Below are 22,129 nucleotides of genomic sequence, written 5' to 3' on the forward strand. Positions count from 1 at the left end.
CCTCAAGATCATGTTAGGGAATTTAGTGCTGCTTGTATGGAATTCATGCATGATCAAATGTACCTCATGCATATCTTCCCAAGGAGTTTAGGGGGTCAAGCAATGGAATGGTTCTCAAGTCTACCCAAAGGAATAAAAACATTCGAAGAAATAATCCAACTATTTTTACAACAATACTCATACAACATTCAACATCCTGTAACTATGATCGATCTTTGTAATACTCAACAGAAAATAGGGGAACCTCTTCTTACTTTTCTCCAACGCTGGAGAAGGATGTTCTCCAGGTACCCATGACCTATTACAGACTCTGATAAAATGGATATATTTGTCAATAACTTGGTCCCCAAACTGAAATATAGCATACAAATGCAAGTACACCCATCATTTAACAAAATGGTAGATAATTCCATTCGAATGGAAGATGTGCTCATAAAGAAGGGGGATATCACACCTTGGAAAGAAACACAAACAGGATCTAGATCTAAAGGGAAGAACAAGTATTGGAAATTTGGCAAAGATAACAATAAGAATGTTGTTAATGATGGAGTAGTAGACACTATCAAAACCAACTCAAAATCCACAATATTCAACTTGGCTAGTGGTACACAAGCACTTAAAGCTGCTGACATTGTAGTAGAGAATTCACCAAAGAAAACAAAGGAATGGTTCAAAGAAAAGCCTTGGCTTTCCAAACCTAAGCGTGATTTTACTCCTCTTGAAGAATCATATGAATCCGCTTTCAAAACTCTATTGGCAAACAACTTGATAACACTACCAAATAACTCCAGACCATATGATCCATATGTCAAACCAAGATGGTGGAGAGAAAATGAATACTGTGACTTCCATCGGAATAAGGGTCATAACATAAACAATTGCATGAAGCTAAAACATGAGATTCAAGATCTCATAGATGCTGGTAAAGTTGTTGTTGGGAATCATCCAACCAATGCTAATCATAAAGCATTTTAAAGACCCTTTGCCTGCTTACGAACAAGATGATTCCTCAAAGACCAAAGGAGGTGCCAAGGTAAATTATACTTATGCCAGCCAGGACAACGTTATCAACATGACTGAACCTTCACACTCAGAATATTGCAATGTGATTATAGTTCAAGATAAACCAAATGAATCATGATATGCAAGAGCTCTGACCTGATCTCAAAAGAAAGTTACCCTCCAAGGAGCTAGTTCTTCCAACCTAGCTCAAGAAACATCAAATCCAATAGCCTTGCCAAACAAACAAAAGGAATCAACCTTGGACAAATTTAAAAGATTAACCTCATCATCATCCTTTGGATACAGTGTGGTTGAACAGTTAAAAAGGACAAATGCTCAATTTTCAATTTTTGAATTGCTACAACTCTCATCTTCTCACAAGGACATCCTGGACAAAGCATTGCTCACTACATTCCAAAAGATTTAGATATTGATCGGTTTCAGTGTATGGTGGGTCATTTGACTTCACCTCACTATTTGACCTTCTCTAAAGAGGATGACAATTTGTTAAATCATCCACATAACCAGCCATTGCATATTGAAGCCATGATCCACAAACACAGAGTCAAACGTATTTTGATAGACGGAGGCACGGGGTTGAATATATGTACTTATCATCTACTTACACAACTAGGATTCTCTGAAAATGTCATTGATCTAGGCAAGAAAATAACAATTAAAGCCTATGATGAGGAAGAGAGGACCTCCAAAGGTCTGGTATCATTACCAATCAGAGTGGGACCGGTAGAGAGAGATGTCCTTTTCCAGGTTCTTGATATTCCATTGTCATACAATATATTACTGGGCAGGTCATGGATTCATGAAATGAAGGCAGTACCATCAACATATCACCAATGCTTAAAGTTTCCTTATAACGAAGCTGAAGTTAGTATTCCTGTTGATACAAATGTCATTTGTAATGCATTGACAAAAGGTGCAGATACTTTTGTGCCTCATAATAGGGCAGCCTCTCCAAATGAAGATCCAAAAACATTGATGAAAAACTTAGAAACGAGATTGAAGATTACAAATACCGGCATGGATGGCTACAAGATAGAATCGGTACTATCATTAATTTCTCTCCCTCCATCACCATTATAGTTGGGCAAACCATCAGAGGCTATGAGAACACAAACTTTAGCTCCGAATACTATATATGATGGTCTCTTTATACAGTCTTCTACCTCCTTGGTGGATGAAATAGAAGAGGATAATGTGCTTAACTGGCTCTAAATGAGGAGGTACGACATTGTGAGATTTCCTCAAACCAATATGGTCATGGTTACAAAATGATTCAACGCATGGGGTACTTAGGTACTGGTCCTTTGGGCAAACAAAAAGAAGGTATTATTGAACCAATTGAGCTACAAACCAAATCCACACATGATAAGGCTGGACTGGGATACAATCCGAAAAAGACATCAGAACAAAAACATGCTTCTAAGTCTAAGTGCTCGAAAAAGATATCGCCTTTAACATTATATGAAGCAGACACTAAACAAACAAAAGTAGAGTGTAGAAAAGAGAAAGAGGAATCAACAGTCAAGAAAGAAGAAATAGTCAGTGCTCAAGCTTCAGCGGTATCAGCTACGATAATACAAGAAGTTGAGGTTCTTGAGGATATAAGAGATGAAGTCGTAAGAATCAGAGAATTGTTTGCACCATTAAATGTTCCAGTCACATATACTGGCAGGCAACAAGTAGATGATTCAGAGACTTATTCAAACGAGTATGAATGGGGTCCTGATTATCTTTCAGACACATCCACTACAGAAATGCTAAAAGAATCTAGTGGTGTCATAGATGATACTCAAGAGCTGATGCACATAAAACTAGAGAGGGAAATACAAGAAATTAGAAAAAAGAGACAAGCAAATTATGAACAAGGATTGAAAGAAGGAACAATACCAAAAAGCTTCTCATCTATATGTCCTTATCCTAAAACAAAACAAATTAGTTATGGTACTACACAGGAAGAGTTAGAAGCTACAGAACAAGAACCAATCATTAGTCCAGAAGAATCTGAATGGAGTAGACGGCAAAAAATCACAAAAACAATGAGATCATGTCAACAGGTGTGTCAGATACAAATGACAAATGAACCAAAACATGAAGGAACTTGTAGCATTAAAGATGTTAGTATTGATAGCATACATATGCTTACTAAATCACCTGAAAGAGACTTGGAAACTTCATCTGATGACTCTGATGACTCTGATGATAGTCCTATTCATGAGGATACCCACTCAACCCCAAATTCTGAATCATCTAATACAAACAATGAAAAGTTGTCTACTAGTTTTATTGTTGTTAAACCATGATATGACATCCAGTCCAGCGTAGTAAATGATGTTACAAGTATGTCTATTGGATTATATTGATTAAATATTAATGTGAACTTTAATAATCATGATCTGACTCTTCCTGGTCTCGAGACACTTATGCAAGGTATTATTCTGGAACTCAACTTTTTGATCCGCAGTTGTGATAACAATACCATGAACACTCTTGAACCTATCCAAAATTTGTGCTTAGTACATCCTCAATTGATTGACTGTACTTTAGCGAATCAACCCATGGATATACCTACTTTTTCCAATGACTATACATTATCCTATTATCTCAATGCAATCAAACCTATAAACTCTTCCACCAGTGAACGGAGTGAAAATATGACTGAAGCGGATATCAAGTATCTTAGTCACAAAAACAAGAAAAATAAAAATAAAAGATCTGATGGCGAAAACCATATTGTGGCAGTGTCAGAATCTAAAAAAGAGAAAATAAAGGAAGTACCTAAAGGTGAAAACCTCTTTGAGGTGCCTGAAGGTGAGATACTTGGTATACTGCCCAGTCATTTTCAGGAGCGGTCTTCCATATTGATCGAGCCAACTCAACCAGTGAATATCGGGAATCAAGAGACACCACAAATTATTCACGTAGCTCAATCACTATCAACAGAGGAATTGAAATATTTCACTCAGCTATTCTTAGAGAAGAAAATAAACTTTGCATGGACGTACTCTGATATGCCAGGCTTAGATCCTGATCTCATTATGCACCATCTCTCAATCACACCAGGAGTAAAACCAGTTAAACAAAAACTTTGTAAGATGCACCTGCATGTAGCATTATTGGTCAAAGTTGAACTAGAGAAACTGCTCAAAGCTGGATTTATCAGAGCAATAGATTATGTTGAATGGATTTCCAACATAGTGCCTATGTCGAAGGCAAATAAATCTATCAGAGTTTGTATAGATTTTAGAGATCTCAAGAAAGCATGTTTGAAAGACGACTTTCCATTGCCAAATATTGATATGATAGTCGACATGAAAGCTGGGTATGAGATGCACTCACTAATGGATGGATTTTCTGGCTACAACCAGATTAAAATCGCTCCTGGAGATCAAGAAAAGACAGTTTTCACCTGTGCGTGGGGAACCTTTTGCTGGAACGTCATGCCATTTGGGTTCAAGAGCAAAAGGGTGACCTATCAAAGAGCAGTTACAACTATCTTTCATGACATGATGCATAAGAATATGAAAGATTATGTTGATAATACCTTAGTGAAGACTATGAAAAGATCAACGCATATTCAAGAGTTAGGTCCTATACTTGACAGAATGGAAAAGTTTAAGCTTTGATTAAATCCAAAGAGGTGTGCATTCGGAGTGACATTTGGTAAACTACTTGGCTACATCATTTCAAAGAAGGGCATCAAGGTTGATCCTGAGGAAGATCCAAGCTATAATGGAAATGCCACCTCCAAAGAACATCAGTCAAATGAGAAGTCTGTAGGGACGTCTCCAATCCATTAGAAGATTCATTTCTCAGCTAGCAGAAAAGGCTCAACCTTTTACAAAAGTATTGAGAAAAGGAATAATATACAACTAGGATCAGTAGTGTGAACAACATCTTCAGCAAATAAAAGAGTACCTATCTAATCCATCGATATTGATGCCACGTATTCAAGGTGAGCCAATAATCTCATATATATCAACAACTGATTCATCACTGGGGGCACTTATGGCGCAACAAGATGACAACAAAAAAGAAAGAGCTATTTATTACATCAGCAGGACATTGGTGTCTTATGAAATGAGCTACAGTATAATAGAAAAAGAATGCTTGGCATTAGTCTTTGCATCACAGAAACTGAAGCACTATATGCTAGCACATTGAGTCAAGTATGTGGCCAAAATCAATCCACTCAAGTATCTTCTTAATAAACCAACACTCACTAGAAGATTGGAAAAGTGGGTAATGATCCTTATAGAGTTTGACATTGAATATGTGGAACACAAAGCCATAAAAAGATAGGTAATTGTTGATCAGCTTGCTGAAGCTCCACTTGAGGATACTCAACCACTACACATTGAGTTCCCAGATGAATCAATAATGCATCTTACTCAACAACCCTGGAAGATGTTCTTCGATGGTTCCTTTACTCAAAATGGTTCAGGTGTTGGCATATTATTCATTACTCCTCAGAAGTATTCAATTCCAAAGTCTTATAAGATTTTATTCCCTTGCACAAACAATATTACAGAATATGAAGCTTTTGTGAATGGAATAAAACTAGCTATTGAATGGAAGGTTGTTGAATTACATATCTATGGAGATTCTCAACTAGTTATCAATCAGATCAATAATACATATCAGACTCGAGATGAGAAATTGATGCCTTACAAGAGGATGGTGGATGATATCAAGAAGTACTTTTCTTTTGTATCATTTCAATAGATTCCTAAATCAATGAACAAAGCAGCAGATGCTATGGCCACCTTGGCATCTATACCTAACCTACATGAGTCCAATTTTTGCTTCAATTTCCTGGTGGAAGAGTTATATTACCCTGCTTATGATTCTCCTGAGACCCAAATAGTCTATTCTATAATTGGACATGACTCATCCTAATACAGCCACATCTACTCCTATCTACATGACCAAGTTATTCCTGAAAATCTTACCTGAAATGAGAAAAGAAACCTAACTCGAAACACTTTGCGGTATGTTATCATAGCTAATGATTTATTTAGATGAGGTTTGGATGGTACATTGCTTAGATGTCTAGAAACTGAAGAGTCTAAACATGCATTATCGGAAGTCCATGAAGGTATTTGTGGATCTCATTCGAATGGTTTTACTTTAGCTTGGAAACTATTACGGGTTGGCTACTACTGGCCAGATATGGAAAAGGATGCCATTAAATTTGCTAAGACTTGTGAGAAATGTCAGCTTCATGGAAATCTCATACATGCCCCAGCAAGGGACCTCATACCATTTATAACACACTGGCCTTTTTAGCAATGGGCCTTTGATCTCATTGGTCAGATATATCCGGCTTCATCCAATGGACATAAATTTATCATAACTATCACTGAGTATTTCACCAAGTGGGTAGAGGTAGTTCCGCTCACCAAAGCAACTGGTAAACAAGTCACCTTATTCATCCTAAACTATATAATTTGCAGGTATGGGATACCTTTGTCCATCGTGACTGATAATGGAGGACAATTCAAGAATAAAGATCTGGATGAGCTTTGTGAGAAATTCAAAATAAAGAAACACTGCTCATCAGTATATTACCCTCAAGGTAATGGACAAGCTGAGGCATCTAACAAAAACCTACTGACTATCTTGCACAGAATAGTGAACAAGTCTAGGAAGGATTGGCATCTGCAGGTCAATCCTGCACTATGGGCTTACAGAACTAGTATCAGAACACCTACTGGGGCTACACCTTTTTCCTTTGTTGTATGGGTCTAAATCAGTATTACCTATTGAAGTAGAAATACCATCTCTAAGAGTTTCATATCGAGGTCTTGTTACTAATGAATATCATAGAATATCTAGATTGCAAGAACTCGAATTGCTGGATGAGCATCGACAAGTGGTGTTTGATCATCTTAGAGTGTATCAGAAGAGAAAGTCCAGAGGGTATAACAAGAAAGTTCGACAAAGAGAATTTCAAGTTGGTGACCTAGTTCTGAGAGAAAATCCAAAAAATCAACAGTTTCACGACAATAAAGGGAAGTTTGAACCCAACTGGTTGGGTCCCTACATTGTTACTACAGCATACAGCTCTGGTGCCTATCAACTCTCAAACTCGGAAGGAGAAAGCTCCATGAACCAAGTAACACCATCCACTTGAATAAATTCTTCGCTTAGCACTCTCTACTCCAGCAAACTTGTATAGTTGGAAAAGTCGTAAAAAAAAATCCTAAAAATCAAAAAAAGTCCTGAAGAAATCCAAAAAAAAAAAGAAAAAAAGAAAAAAGAAAAGAAGAAAAAAATAAAAGAAGAAAAAAATAAAAAAGAGCAAAATTGCCCTGGTGAAAACCTGGTAAACAAGTACCTTGGTAAAAAAAAAAAATGAATCTCTACCAAGCAGGTGAAAACCTAGCAAACAGACACCTCTTGTACTCAAGCACTCCATCTATCAACGCAATGTTGGCATTTCCCACTTTCAAGTATCTTTTTCTTTTGCTTGTACATATTTTTAGTCACTTTTGTGACATCCTGGTTTGTTGGAACCCTCATGACTTGAAACTAATCAATGTTCTAGTCTTAGGTTACTTGACAAAACATATTACATATCCTAAGTAGTGTCAACCAAGTCATTCTTCTATCAGTGAAACCTGGTCATCCACTCTGAGTCAGTTACCTGTCTCCTAACTACCAAAGAGTTTATCACTGACTTCACAAGCAAAACAACATAATGAAAAACAATTACTAAACAGTTTGAGCTATGAATGAAAATTTTCTTTGTGTGTTGTCTTTTATATTGGTTTTCGATTATTATCCCTCTAAGTAACTTGAGGAAGTCTATTGTGACTAAGAGAAGCAAGGATTGGGGGCATAATATTTTCTTTATTTTCTGCTTGTAGGAATGATCCCGATGATCTGGAAACATATAAATTAGCTGGGTGTCTATGATAAGAGCCTTCACATCAAGGTGAAATCACCTCACATACCTCGACTCCGCTTATTTGTATGCTACAAGGAGGTCCATATCATTTCTTTGTTTGTTTTGAGGGAATTTTTTTATGATGCAATCCGGGTCCCTGCGAAATTTGTCCAAGGATATGAAGGAAAAAAGGGTCATTGTGGACAAGATAATTAAAATTGCACATTGAAAAAGAAAGGAACTCTAACCTACCTGTTGTGTTTGTTATGCCCAGTGATGAATCTTAAGTATTTTAAATCCAGTGACTAGGTTTAGGTTGCATTTCGCATATCATTTTGCATTTCATTTTACATTTTTGTGAATCTAGAGTGATTTCGGTATAGAAATAATCTCTTTATCTTTTGAATGAGAGCTGAAAGCATCATCATTTCTTACGCTAAGTGGTCTTTTTATCATTATTTCTCTGATCGAGTACTTGTGTTTTGAGATGTTTAGTTGCATACATAACATTTCATATAGATTCATTCATTTCATTATTATTCATTTACATTGATCTTATTGCATAGAAAAATGAAAAAATTGCATTACTCATTACTCATTACTCATTACTCATTTTCATTCATTTATTTGCATATAAAAAGAAACCAAAAATATAAATCCATATTCATTTGCATTACATACATTCATGCTGAAATAAATGCATACATATAGAATAAAGCATATAGAAACATCTCATAGTCGATTGACACAAGTACAATGAAGTCAAAACGGATCTCGTATATATATAATGTCAAGTATAAGGGTAAAAAATGATGTCCAATGACATATACAAACTCCCATCGGAGCAAGAATCATATTGGCTACAAAAAATGGGTGTGTCTACAAAAATATCCTAGCTACAAAAAGAATCATCTAGCTAGTACCCTCTCCCTCATCGCCTAGTGGAGGAGCAGGAGCCTGATGCCCGGGATCCTATCGAGGTGCTCGTGCTCCCTCTGATCTAGCCATATACTGTGAATAGGGTTGCACCTACTGTGCAACAGAAACTACAACACTATATGCTGCCACATAATATGTAGCCCTACTACTCTGGAGAAGCACCTCCTATCATAGAGACTCTATCTCTACTCTCGACTCGTCTCTCAATGTTGTGATTTGGTGATCATGCTCGACCCTAACCTTGACCAGCTATCGGTCTCACTCCGCCAGCTGATTCTGAGCCACTGTCAACTATGACTGCAGCTCCGCAAGATGTGCTCTCAGCAACCGTCCTGTGTCAGCCCCCTGCTCTCTCGCAGGCTCTTCGCCACCATCTCCACCGCCATCTTCACCTGTGGCTCTACCCTACTCATCTTGCCACTGTTGGACCTGCCTCGGAGCTGCTCACTCCTCCTCTCCACCACCCAACCTCATGCCTACTCTCCCAAGAGATCCACCCTCACCCCTCTGTTGTCTAACATCAGCTCGCACCCTGCTGCTGCTAGCACTAGGATCACCACTAGTCCATCATGGAGCATCTGGTCTCTGGCCCTATCCCTACCTATGGCCCTGTCTCTATGCCTGTCCTTATGCCGATTGAGGGGCATCATCCTCCACATCCTCAATATGAGGAGCATGCTCTCTTGGATCTATAAACTGAGGGAATGGATGCTGCTAAAAGTAATCCCTGTACTAGGGCAATACCCTTGAATCTACTATATCATCCAGGTAATCCCACCTCAGACGGTGTAAACCTGTCATCTCCTACATCACTAAAGCATAGGATAGCCTAAGTGACCATCCTTGACTCTCCTCATCGGCGTATCAGGCATACACTATATACTCCTAAGAGATCCCCTGAGGCTGGTAGTACTGCCTCATCACTCGTGAAATGACAAATCGCTCCACAACAATTTGTGACCTCCCAATCAGTGGGTGTGTAACAAAAAGGTCTCTCCAAACCACCCGCTAGTCATCCCATGACTCCAACCTCCTGTATGGTCTCCATATGATAGCTGTCAGATCATCAAGCTATCATCGCTAGAAGTCTATCTTGCCTAGATGGGGCTACGTAATATATCTGGCATACCTATAAATAATCGGCTGCCCTGGCTCTCTATTATCATCAACTATCAGCCAACAAACGGGAAGGTGCTCCCAAGCCCACACCTATAAAATGTACACCCCGATAGCCATGCTCCACCCATCTCTGTAAACAATCTCATGCATCTCCCGATACATATGGGCCAACAAACAAGAGCCCCAGCCAAGTCTCTGAGGGGTCTCTATCAACCACTCCAGCATATGGCCCCATCCACTCTAGAAACCCTATTGCCCTCTATCTGGCATCAAGAAGCAACCAATGAAACCTGCTAGGACACATGCCAGTGAATACTCCTCAATGTACCTGCTCATCAATATATCCAAACTGATGGAATGAGTCAAGATATCAGGATCCCTGAATACGTTCCTAAGAGCCTGTACTCTAGGTAACAATGCAATATCATAATCCACCTTATCCCCAGCAAAAGGGATACGAAGGATCCTGTACACATCCTCGGGAGTGATAGTCAACTCCCCAACTGGCAAATGAAAGGTATTATACTCTGAATGAAACCGCTCTACCAATGCTATGAGCATCCTGTGGTTCACACGGATATCAAGTAACCTCATCAGGTGAGTCAAGCCACACATATCAACATAAGCCTGCTCAACCTAAGACAAATCTTGAACTAAAGCCATAGTGGGAGGATATACACATCTAAAGAGCATAGGAGGTAAGCACACCTACAAAAAACTCAACAATGAGCATTAGAAAACATTCCAAATGAGCCTACAAGAGAAGTTAAACATCACGCAAATCCAAATAAGTCAAATGCAAAAGCAAAATTTCATGTTTACACTTTCAAAAATGATCACTGTCTTTCAAACGACAAAACACAGTCAAGCAGCATATCGTACGAGTCAGGAATGGCTCTTGTACGAGAAAATAGCCTCAAATGACAAACTTTTACACATCGTACAACAAAATGGTCTTCTAACCAACCTATCGTACGACACAAGGGTGAATCTTGTACAACAAATCTAATGGCTTCAAATGACAAAAGAAAATTTGCCAATTTCTCGTACGAGACAGGATCCTATCTCGCACGATAAACCGCAACACTCGACCCAATACCCATGAAAAATGTGAAAAATGAACAAAAAAATTCAAAATTGGAAACATAAAGAGGCTAAAGATCGATCACTTACCGCTAGCTCATAGTTTCAGGGTTGATTGTGATGTCTCTGGCACTCAAATCGATGCTAACGAGTAGGGACCACCATGTTTCTTCGTAGAAGGCTTTTTGAATTTTCAAACTTGGAGGGTTAAAATGATTTGAAAATGACACTTTCGTCCTATATATAGCCTAAAACCTAATTTTTCAAATTGCTCCGATGGTTATGAAAATTGTACCCTTAGCTAATTTGCCTACTCTGATTCCATTTTTGGGATCAAAATTGAAATATGAGATCATTTTGCTAGTCAATTTCACAATTTTGACCACTTAGCGCTCTTTTCATCAAATGCTCATTCTTTCTTCAAATTTCGCTCTAGTTCAATGCTGAATCTTAATTCAATTTCATTTTACACATCAACATTTCAATCAACTCTATGCTCAATTTCTCATCAATCAATGCCGAAATTTTCAAAAAAATCCTCAGAATCAATTTGTGCTCAAATAACTTATTTTTGCCAAACAATTGCCTATAATCAATCCCTCGCTATCTTTCGATTTCGCTCCCGAGGGGGCATACTCATGACCTTATGACCTCACATCCTCATAGTGGAGAAAATTTTTCAAATCTTCATCAAAAGTCGAGCAAAATCTTTTCAATTAAAGAAAATCAATCCTTATTGCTAAGGGGCATCTTAGCTTCATCGCTTCACATCAAGTTGAGATCTCTCGATCATCTAAATCAAATCAATCACTAGGGGCATATCAGTTTCATCGCTTCAAATCAAGCCGATATTTGCCTTTCATCTAAATTAATCTCTTAACATTAATTAGTTTCATTACTCCAAATCAAATTGATTATTCATTTAAAACTCAATCAAAAGTTTCAAGAGTATCTTTGATTACACTAAATCTAAGCAGGTGTTCAGTATTCATTTCTTGATCAAGCTGGATGGTTCATTCTTCACTCATTGTGTCTTGATCAATCAAGTTCAAGATCAATTTTTTTCATCACTCACTGTATCTAAGATCAATCAAGTTCTAGATCAGTAAGATCTGCTTCTTGATCAATCAAGTTCAAGTTTGGTATCTTTGTTTTCTATCGTTCCTCAATTCAATCAAGTCCGGGATCGGTATCACTTTAATCAAACTTCATTCAGCTTTGTTGCTTTGAGTTAAGCTAAGAACCTTGCTTTTTATCTAGTTCGTGATCAATCAAGTTCAGAACTAGCATCTCCTAGACATCACACATTCTTTGAACCAACGTGTTGCTTGCACATTAATTCAAAGGGGCAAATGTAATACCCTAAAATTGGTCATCTAAACCATGGGCCCCTAATCTCAACAACATCACCAAGGTCCTAACCAAAGACAATTAAATCAATCTTGAGCACATTATTAATTCTTTAATCATCAAAAATCACATGGCAAATCAACTACTCAATATTAATTAAATATTTATTTAATTAATCAAATCATTTCCAAGAATATCATTTTGATCAATTACCCCATTTTAATTTATTAAATATCCTTGCATATTTAATTAATTAATAAATTTGTCATTCAATCATGTAAAAAGGATTAATTTATTACAAAAGATGAATTAATTTATTACAAAGAGTTGAATTGAAAATAAAACAAAAAAAAGAATTGAATTGAGAGAGAAATCAAACTTGAGATATTATTTCTTTTTCTAAATTTAGAACTTGAAATCAAAAAAGTAATTTAATTGAATTATTGAATTATTCTCTAAAATTGGAACTCAAAGCTTTTCAGAAAAGAAGTTCAGTTGCATTGAAAAGACCCTTTTCTTGAATAAATTAAAGAATTGTCTATTTTTATCCTATATGCATGGAATTAATTTATTATTATTTTCCAATGCAACTTGGACTTCTAATTTGAATGCATTTCAATTAAACTATAATTGGAATCTATCTCAAGGTTAACTAAATCAGATTTCTCAATTATTTCAATTAATCCTAAACTGAGCTTTTTCTCTTGTGATTCTCTATAAATTCAATCTTCAGCTCTCATTCCAATTCTCCCCAGAGATTTTTGAGAACACACTTGGAGATTATTATCACGCTAATTTTGCTCTGGAGTCATTGAAGATTATTGTGCTTTTTAGATTATTTACATCCATTATTGCTTGCATCCATTATTGCTTGAATTGATTATTATTTGCTTGAATTATTCATCCATCTTGCATCCATATAGCTTAATATCATATAGATTAAATCCTTTGTCTTGGTGTAGTCTAGTCACTGGTATTGCTTATAAAAATCTAAAAGCAATCTTATACTCGCATCTTTTAGAAGGCAATTAGTCACTTTGCCATGGTTTATTTCTTATTGATTATGGATTACTAACCATGCATATAATGACTTAATTGAAGTGTTGTGATTGCAGCTACAGGTTCACTTTTTTACACACACCACCATCTCACAAATGAGATCTTACATATATACCAAAACCTAAGACCGAATGTGTAGGTCGGCTCACTAAGAATATTACAATTAAATCAATTACAAATAAGTCAAGATGTGATGCATCATGTCATCTCAATACATTTACAACAATATCCAATTAATTAATCATCTCCATAGCATGTCGTGTTGATCTGGAATAGATAATGCATACCGGTCCATAACCTAGACCAATTTGTTGGTAACAGCAAATATGTCAACCCGATTAGACCAATAACCAGAAAACCAAAACTAAGTATCCAAACCATGTCTTTGACATAACCAAGTGATCTCTAGATGATAACAAGTCATCCTCAGTGTCGGTGAACAATATAACCTGTCAGTGAATAATATACCGGTGATTGGGCATAAGTCACTGAATATGTCGGTGAACACAATGTGCTAGTTCAACATAACCATAGATCTCCAGAAGGATAAGTGTTGACATCAATGACAAAAATAATGCAACACATCCATAATAGCAACAAACTTTACATACCAGTTTCCAACATCTTCCACAAATCTCTTCTTATCGATTACTAGCCAATATCTAAAACCAACAATATCAGCAATAACATGAATACCATTACTGGTTCAGTTGACATCAATGACAACATATCATTAATGCAATCTCTATGCAAAATGCCAACAATCTTCCCCTTTGGCATTGATGGCAATACAAATATCAACACCTCTAATTGTTGTTGAGATTGGTGAATAGGAGTCCTGGTTTACATTACCAAGTATTCACCTTGTTGTTGTTTGTCTTCGGCCTGTCATTGGTTCACCTAATCAGACACATAATTCTTCTCCTTAATCACATAATTATTCTCCCCCTTTGACAGCAATGCCAAAGTGAAAGTAAAACATGTAAATCTGTTCTTATTGTGCATCAACATCATTCTTTAACTTAATGCTCCCCCTGTGGAATACAGCCACTTCTTCATCAATCCATGTAAAATTATACAAGTGGTTCAGGGAGTGATGCAATCAGCATCATGCTCAACTAACTTCATGAAGAGGGACAACCCTCAATTGACTTCTAAGATACTCGAAAGTGATCTTAGGTAGAGATTTGGTAAAGATATCTGCAATCTGCTCCTTGGTAGAAACATGCTCCAAGATAACATCTTTACTTTGAACTTTTCCCCTCAAGAAGTGATATTTCAATTCAATGTTCTTAATCCTTGCGTGTAAAACAGTATTTTTTGAAATGTTTATTGCACTTGTATTGTCACACAAAAACTTTCTTGGTTCTGAGATTTTCATCTTCAAACCTTCCAAAATGTGTCTCATCCACATAGCTTATGTGCAATTCATATAAGCTACTACATACTCAGCTTCAGTAGTAGATTGTGAAGTACAACTCTTCTTTTTACTACTCCATGAAACTAGCCTTCCTCCTAGAAAGAATGCTCCACCGGTAGTACTCTTCCAGTCATCAATATTTCCTACCCATTCAGCATCTGTGTATGCCTTCAAGTCAAAATTTCTACCATATGGATACCATAATCCATAGTCAATAGTACCTTTTAGATATTTGAAAATTCTCTTGGTTGCCATCAGATGTGCCTCCTTTGGATTCTTCTGAAATCTAGCAACAATACCAACTGCATGGGCAATATCCGGTCGACTGTGAACAACATAGTGTAATTTGCCAATCATTGACCTATATTCTTTTTCATCTACAAACTTAGATGCATCTTCCTTGGACAATTTACAACCTATAACCATTGGAGTTCCAACTAGTTTATAGTCAGTCATACTGAAAGTCTTCAAAACCTCTTTCACATACTTGGATTGAGTAATGAAAATACCATTCTTCATTTGCTATATCTGTAAGCCTATGAAATTTTTTATCTCCCCTACTAATGACATCTCAAATTCATTCTTCATTTCATCTACAAAATAATTACTCATGTCATCATTACCTCCAAATATAATGTCATCTACAAATACTTCATTGACCAGTATTTCATCTCCTTCAGACTTGAGATAAATGTTGTTGTCATCACTGGATCTAGCAAAGCCTATCTTCATCAGATGAGTATGAATTCATTCATACCATGCTCTAGGTGCCTTATTTAATCCATACAAAGCTTTATGCAATTTGCATACCATGTCTTCCTTATCTGTCAATGCATAACCATCAGGCTTCTCTATATAAACCTCTTCTTCTAGCATCCCATTCAAGAATGTAGACTTAACATCCATCTGGTATACCTTGAACTTCTTATGAGCTATAAATGCAAGAAATGTTCTGACACCTTCCAGTCTTGCTACTAGTGCAAAATTTTCTCCATAGTCTTCTCCTTCTTCTTGCACATAACCTTTGCATACTAATCTTTCCTTGTTGCGAACTAAAACACCATCTTCATTTAACTTGTTTTTGAACACCCATTTAGTACCTATAACATTCTTGTTTACCGGTTGGGATACCAGGGTCCAAGTGTTGTTCTTCTCAATTTGATCCAACTCCTCCTCCATAGCTTTCACCCAATGATCATCACCAAATGCTTCCTTAGCATTTCTAGGTTCAAAAGAGGAGATCATGCAAGAGTTCTCTCTTATTCTCCTTCTAGTTAGTACACCGACATCCTTATCTCCAATTATTTGTTCAGGACCGTGATTTAGTCTCACATACCTAGGAATAACATGATCATTCTCTTCAGGTTCAACTTCTTCATTATCATCTTCCTTTGAATTTATTTGTTCCGATTGAACAAGTACATCAGGATTTTCTTTTTCGGTTTCTAATTTAACTGTTTTAGGTTCCAAAAGAAAAATGCAAGGATCTTCATCCTTCTTCTTAGAACTAGTTCCTTCTGAAACTTCAGGACATTCATCTACATGAACATCGGCACTCTCAACAATTTTGTATTTCAGGTTGTTGAAGCATTTATGAGCCTTACTCTTGGTGGAATAGCCAAGAAATATGCCTTCATCACTCTTAGCTTCAAACTTTCTTATGTAATCACCTCTTTTAATAAAACATTTGCTTCCAAATATCTTAAAATAGCTAACATTAGGTGATCTCCCATACCAGTACTCATATGGGGTCTTGTCCTTACCTCTTTTCACTAGAACTCGGTTCATTGTGTAAACAACTGTACTTATAGCTTCTTTCCAAAATCTTTTTGCTACAACTCCTTGTATCAACATAGTCCTAGTAGCTTCAACCACTAACCGATTATTTCTCTCTACTATACCATTCTGTTGTGGTCTCCTTGGTGCAGAAATTTGTTGTTTGATACCATTATCATTACAATACTTAGTGAACTCCACAGAATTGAATTCACCGCCTTGATCTGTTCTTAAAGATTTTATCTTTTTTCCACTCTCTTTCTCAGCTAAGGTTCTGAATGCCTTGAATTTACCAAAAGCTTCATTTTTATCCTTCAATAATGTGACCCACATCATCCTTTAACAATCATCAAATTCTTCATCAGTAATACCATTGTCAATAGCTACAAGACAAGCTCTCTTGCCTTTACCCTTATACTTCTTAAATTTGTCTCTCTTATAGTCATTTTCACCATTAGGGCAATTTGTTGCTATATGACCAATCTTGTTGCATGCAGAACATTTTAAACATAGCTTACCTCTATATTTACCAGTGCCTCTAGGTAGCCGTTTTTCCAACAATGCTTCAAGTTCCAATAGGTTGTCTTCATCTTCAACATCTCTGTTGGATCTAGATTCATAGCTATGGTCGGTATCTCTACTTCTTCTCACAGATGAGTTAGAGACAGAAGCTTTGAATGCAAATTTTGATTTTTGTACACTACCATCATAGTCATTTAGTTCAAAATCAATAAGTTTGCTAATAATAGAGTCAAGAGTTACCTTTGTCTTGTCAATGGATTTGAGCTCCTAAATAGCTGCAACTTGGATAGCATAGACCGGTAGCAAGGTTCTCAGTACCTTACTGATTACTGTGGCATCTTCCACTTTCCCTCCTACACTCTTTATCTCACCAACTATCTCTTTAATCCTTTGACCATACTGTTGGATATTCTCACCTTCAGACATTATCATGTCATTGAACTTTCCTCTTAAACTCTCCTCTTTGGCAATCTTAACATGTTCATCACCACTATAAATCTCTTCAAGTTTTTGCCACACTTCATGTCCAGTCTCAAGACCATGAACATATATATATTCAACATCAGATAGAGAGCTGATAATAGCCTATAATGCTTAGTGATTTTCTTGTTGTTCTTTCTTATGATCATCAGTCAGGATTCTAGTAGGTGTAATATACTTAGTTCCTATATGATCCCAATACTGACTACCAAGACTCTTAATGTAAATATTCATTTTGTCACTCCATATTCTATAGTTATCTTTGTTGAACTTCGGACCTTCTTTCTTTATCATGATCTACAAGTTATTTTCCTCAAGTTGTTAGGATTTTAGATTAAGAGGACCTTAGATGCTCTGATACCAATTGATGGTATGATGAAAGAATAAGTATTTGGTAGAATACTGAGAGGGGGGGTGAATTAGTATAATGAAAAACTGATACAAAGTTCCCAAACTCAAACTCAATCACACAAAGTAAACATATCTTAGTCAAGATCAATATTCATAAGAATACTTGACATCAACCAGTTTAATTGTTATGACAACTTAACACCAAACAACTTCAATCTTGTAAAAATCAACAATGCTTAATCATAACTCAACATATTCATCTCTCAATGCTTCTACTTATCATGCCTTATCAAAAGTTAATCAAATCAACAAATAAGATCATAACCACAAAAGCATTCACCACTTGACACAAATGTTTATACGTGGAAAACCCAAATAGGTAAAAAACATGGTGAGATGAGACTCACAAGGATAGCTATCTGAACTCAACTGAAGTTCACCTTGTTAGGAGCCAAGCATGTTAAATATTTACAATAACTCATGTTAAGAACTAATTCCGATTAGGAATCACCTGGTTAAGGGATTTACAAATATGCCTTGATGAAAACCATAATACCATTTAGGAGTAACCTCGCTGGAGGGTTTAAGAATCCAAGCTAATGGACCACCTTGTTAGAGGATTTAATGAGTAACCAAGCTTGTTAGAGCTTACCTAGTTAAGGGATTTCACTTCTACTATAACTATTAGAAAACAACAGGTTTTCTTGATCTGTCTGAGTAGCACTAAATTTGCTTGATCAGATCCTTCTAATCTTAAATCTTCCTTCACTCAAAGTTCAGATTCATTCACTGGTTAGGCAACTACACACTCAACATGTTTCTATCAATCTTGCCAAAAACCTTTACAAACAACTTCATCGACCTTAAATACAAATCAGTTAGGTCGATAACACAACAAAAACCTAATTCTCATCATCAGGATTACAAACAAGTCAATACAATCTTAACCGTTAGAAATCATGACAATCTCTTCACATTCTTCAAGAAAATTCCAACTGCTCCATGATCACCACTTCATCAAACATTGTAACTCATCATGCTCTATGCATTAGATGCAATCCACTTTTCTCCTTCTCTAGACAATAAACAAACATGCCAAAATAATTTGAACTTATCCTCATACAATGATCACACGTGTCTCCATCATTACCACTTATCAGATAATAAACTAGCAAACTTGATCGGTTAGGGTTTAATAGCTGATAGGGGTTTATTAGTTACATTACATAGAAAGGTTTAACCCTTTACACCAGTTCAACTCACAAACTTTACATACCGGTTTACAACATCTTCCACAAATCTCTTCTTACCGGTTACTAGCCAATATCAAAAACCAACAATATCAGCAATAACATGAATATCATTACCGGTTCAATTAACATTAATGACAACATATCATTAATGCAATCTCTATGCAAAATTCCAACAATCTCTGCCACCTAAGCTCATGCAATAAAAAATCTATTAAAAGAGGTCTCCTAAGTCATTTTGAAACTAATAGAAAAATAGACTAATAGCTAATCATATAGTTATCTAGGAGTCTTCATTTTGCATCCATGAGTTTGAGTTTGAAGCAAATAGCATTTTATATTTTTTGAGCATATATCATTTTCATAGAATTTTAGCTTTATATTATTTACATTATCATAGTATCAATCTATTCTTCATATGCCATCTTGGAATCTACCAGTGCTTGTCTGAGAGCAGAGAAAATCATCAGCAACCAGGAACAGTGGAGTTAGGACACAATGAGACTTAAATCATGATGGTATAATGTTTTTTATTTTATATTCATTTCATGTAGTTTCATTGGTTGAGTTTGGATTTCCTGTAGTATTTCCTTTGTATTTTGTGAAACTAATATGGTGTAGGTAGTATCCTGAAGATGAAATTCAAGTCAACACATTTTGGCGCCCACCGTGGGGCTAGAGCCTTGCATATATCTTTCTAATATCATGTCTAGTTCTTGTACACGTAAGTTTAATGCATTTGTAATCTATATTCATGCCTGTGTGAATTTTGGCAATGCATTCATTTAATAAATTAGCACTTTTGTCTCACAGGATAACGCATTTGACATTTAGGTTAGCACTTTTGTTTGCAAATCAACGCACTTAATCCTCAAATTAGCACTTTTGTCTCATAGGTCAATGCATGTGGCATTTAGGTTAGCTCTTTTGTCTATGAATTGATGCATTTATTTCATAGAGCAGCGCTTTCGTATCGCAGGTTCATGCATTTGTCACCTAGGTCATCGCTTTTGAGGTGGAAGACAATGCATTTGCTAAGATAGCACTTTTATTCTCAACTAATAAACTTTTCTGCAGGTTCGAATGTCCAAGAACTGAAAACTTCAAACTACTAACATATCTATGTGTAGGGTTATTTTAAAGCAAATTTCATGCATTTCCTCACATAGTTAATTAGGAGTTTTATTTTGGAGAGTAGTACAACATATCTTGCTCATTTAGCTTAACTAGGGGGACAATAGACATCATGCAACTTGCATTTTGAGTGACTTCTTTAAAGTAGTTGCACATAGATTGTAGAAGGATAAAAATAAACTTGTGTATTTCGTGCTTGATAAAGTAGTAGGTAGGTATGCTCTCACCCTCATACGATGATCAGAAAACTATACCTACTCTCTCTTATGTGTGATCTTTAGAGGGCCTTCCTTCCTGAGCTACCTTGAGAGGGGCAATGAGAGGGGAATGATCCAAGTGGAAATGGGCTAATATTGATTCCTTCTGATCCACTCTAAATAAATTGTGTTTGTGATGAAAGTCATAAACAACATGTGCTGATAAGTTCATACCGACACTGTTTCCCCATAAACCCTATGGAGCATAACCTCTATAGGCTGGGAACCTTCTATATTAATAGAGCTGAAAGTGTCGCATGTATGGCCACATGACCGGAAGCCTTTACTAAAAACCACTTGTACTAGTTGCCAAAATCCTTCTAATTGTTGGCACAGGAGGTCGGACCTCTGAAGCGGCTCACACACATATGGTTCCTAGTAGAGATATAAATTTTCCATGGGGAGTTTTCATGGAAACTGGTTCTTGGCTGCCCCGAAGAAGTGAGTGTCGAGGGTGGAGGCAGTGGGGTCAAGCATCTAAATATCCACTCTAAATAGCGTAGCCTCGGGGGAAATCCCATGTGAGATTTAACAATTATTGTCTCAGTCTACCATAGGATTCGTGCTTGCTTGTGCATTTTTTTTTTCAAACATTGTGTCTTCTATGTCTATAATATGCTCCGAAAGGTCAAAAATTGAAAAAAAACATCATCTAAAAATAAGCAAAAATCTAACAACTTGCTGGAAAATTGAAAAATCCTTGTAATATAGTCAGAACAATGCTTTTGAGGCACATAACCACACTTTTATTATGAAAAATAGCTCATTTGAACAACATTACAATTCTTTTATGTCATAGGTTCATGCATTTGATCAGTGGATTAGCACTTTTAAACTTAAAACCACACTTTTATAACACAATTTTCTGCATTTAGTGTTATAGAGAAACACTTTAAAATAATAGAGTAGCACATTTATCCCATAAGTTAGCACTTTTGACCAAAAAGTTGGCACAAATTCTTTCTCGCATCTGAGATAGAGCATATCAGACCAAAATTTCAAAGTCAGTATCAAAAACCCTTCTTCAGTGGAGATGTCTTTAAACTATCATAGAACTTCAAACTAGTTTGATAATCGGGTTACCAATCCAAAAGGCTATTTCCAAAAGGTTTCCATAAGCATTAAATATTCAACAAGCTAGAGATTCAACCATCTTAAGTGTAAAAAATCAACATCATTATCAGTTTCTCATCAGGATATATCAAATCCTCTATCATGAAACTTGATCAATCCACCCTTTGTTCATTATCTTGGATAGATCATTCCTGTTTTGAACCTAGATTATATCAAAATTACAATTGCACTCACATTGGAATCAGGCAAACTTGTAAACTATCATATACTTATATGACTTTTAACTATTGCCTTAAGAAAAGAAAACCCAATTATAAAGCTACTTAGAAGAGGATAAGATTCTTATATATCAATCACAAGATCTTGTTAAAACATAAGACATTCCTACACCATTTTCGTCACT

Source organism: Cryptomeria japonica, chromosome 5, assembly GCF_030272615.1.
Source record: "Cryptomeria japonica chromosome 5, Sugi_1.0, whole genome shotgun sequence".
Classification (NCBI taxonomy): domain Eukaryota; kingdom Viridiplantae; phylum Streptophyta; class Pinopsida; order Cupressales; family Cupressaceae; genus Cryptomeria; species Cryptomeria japonica.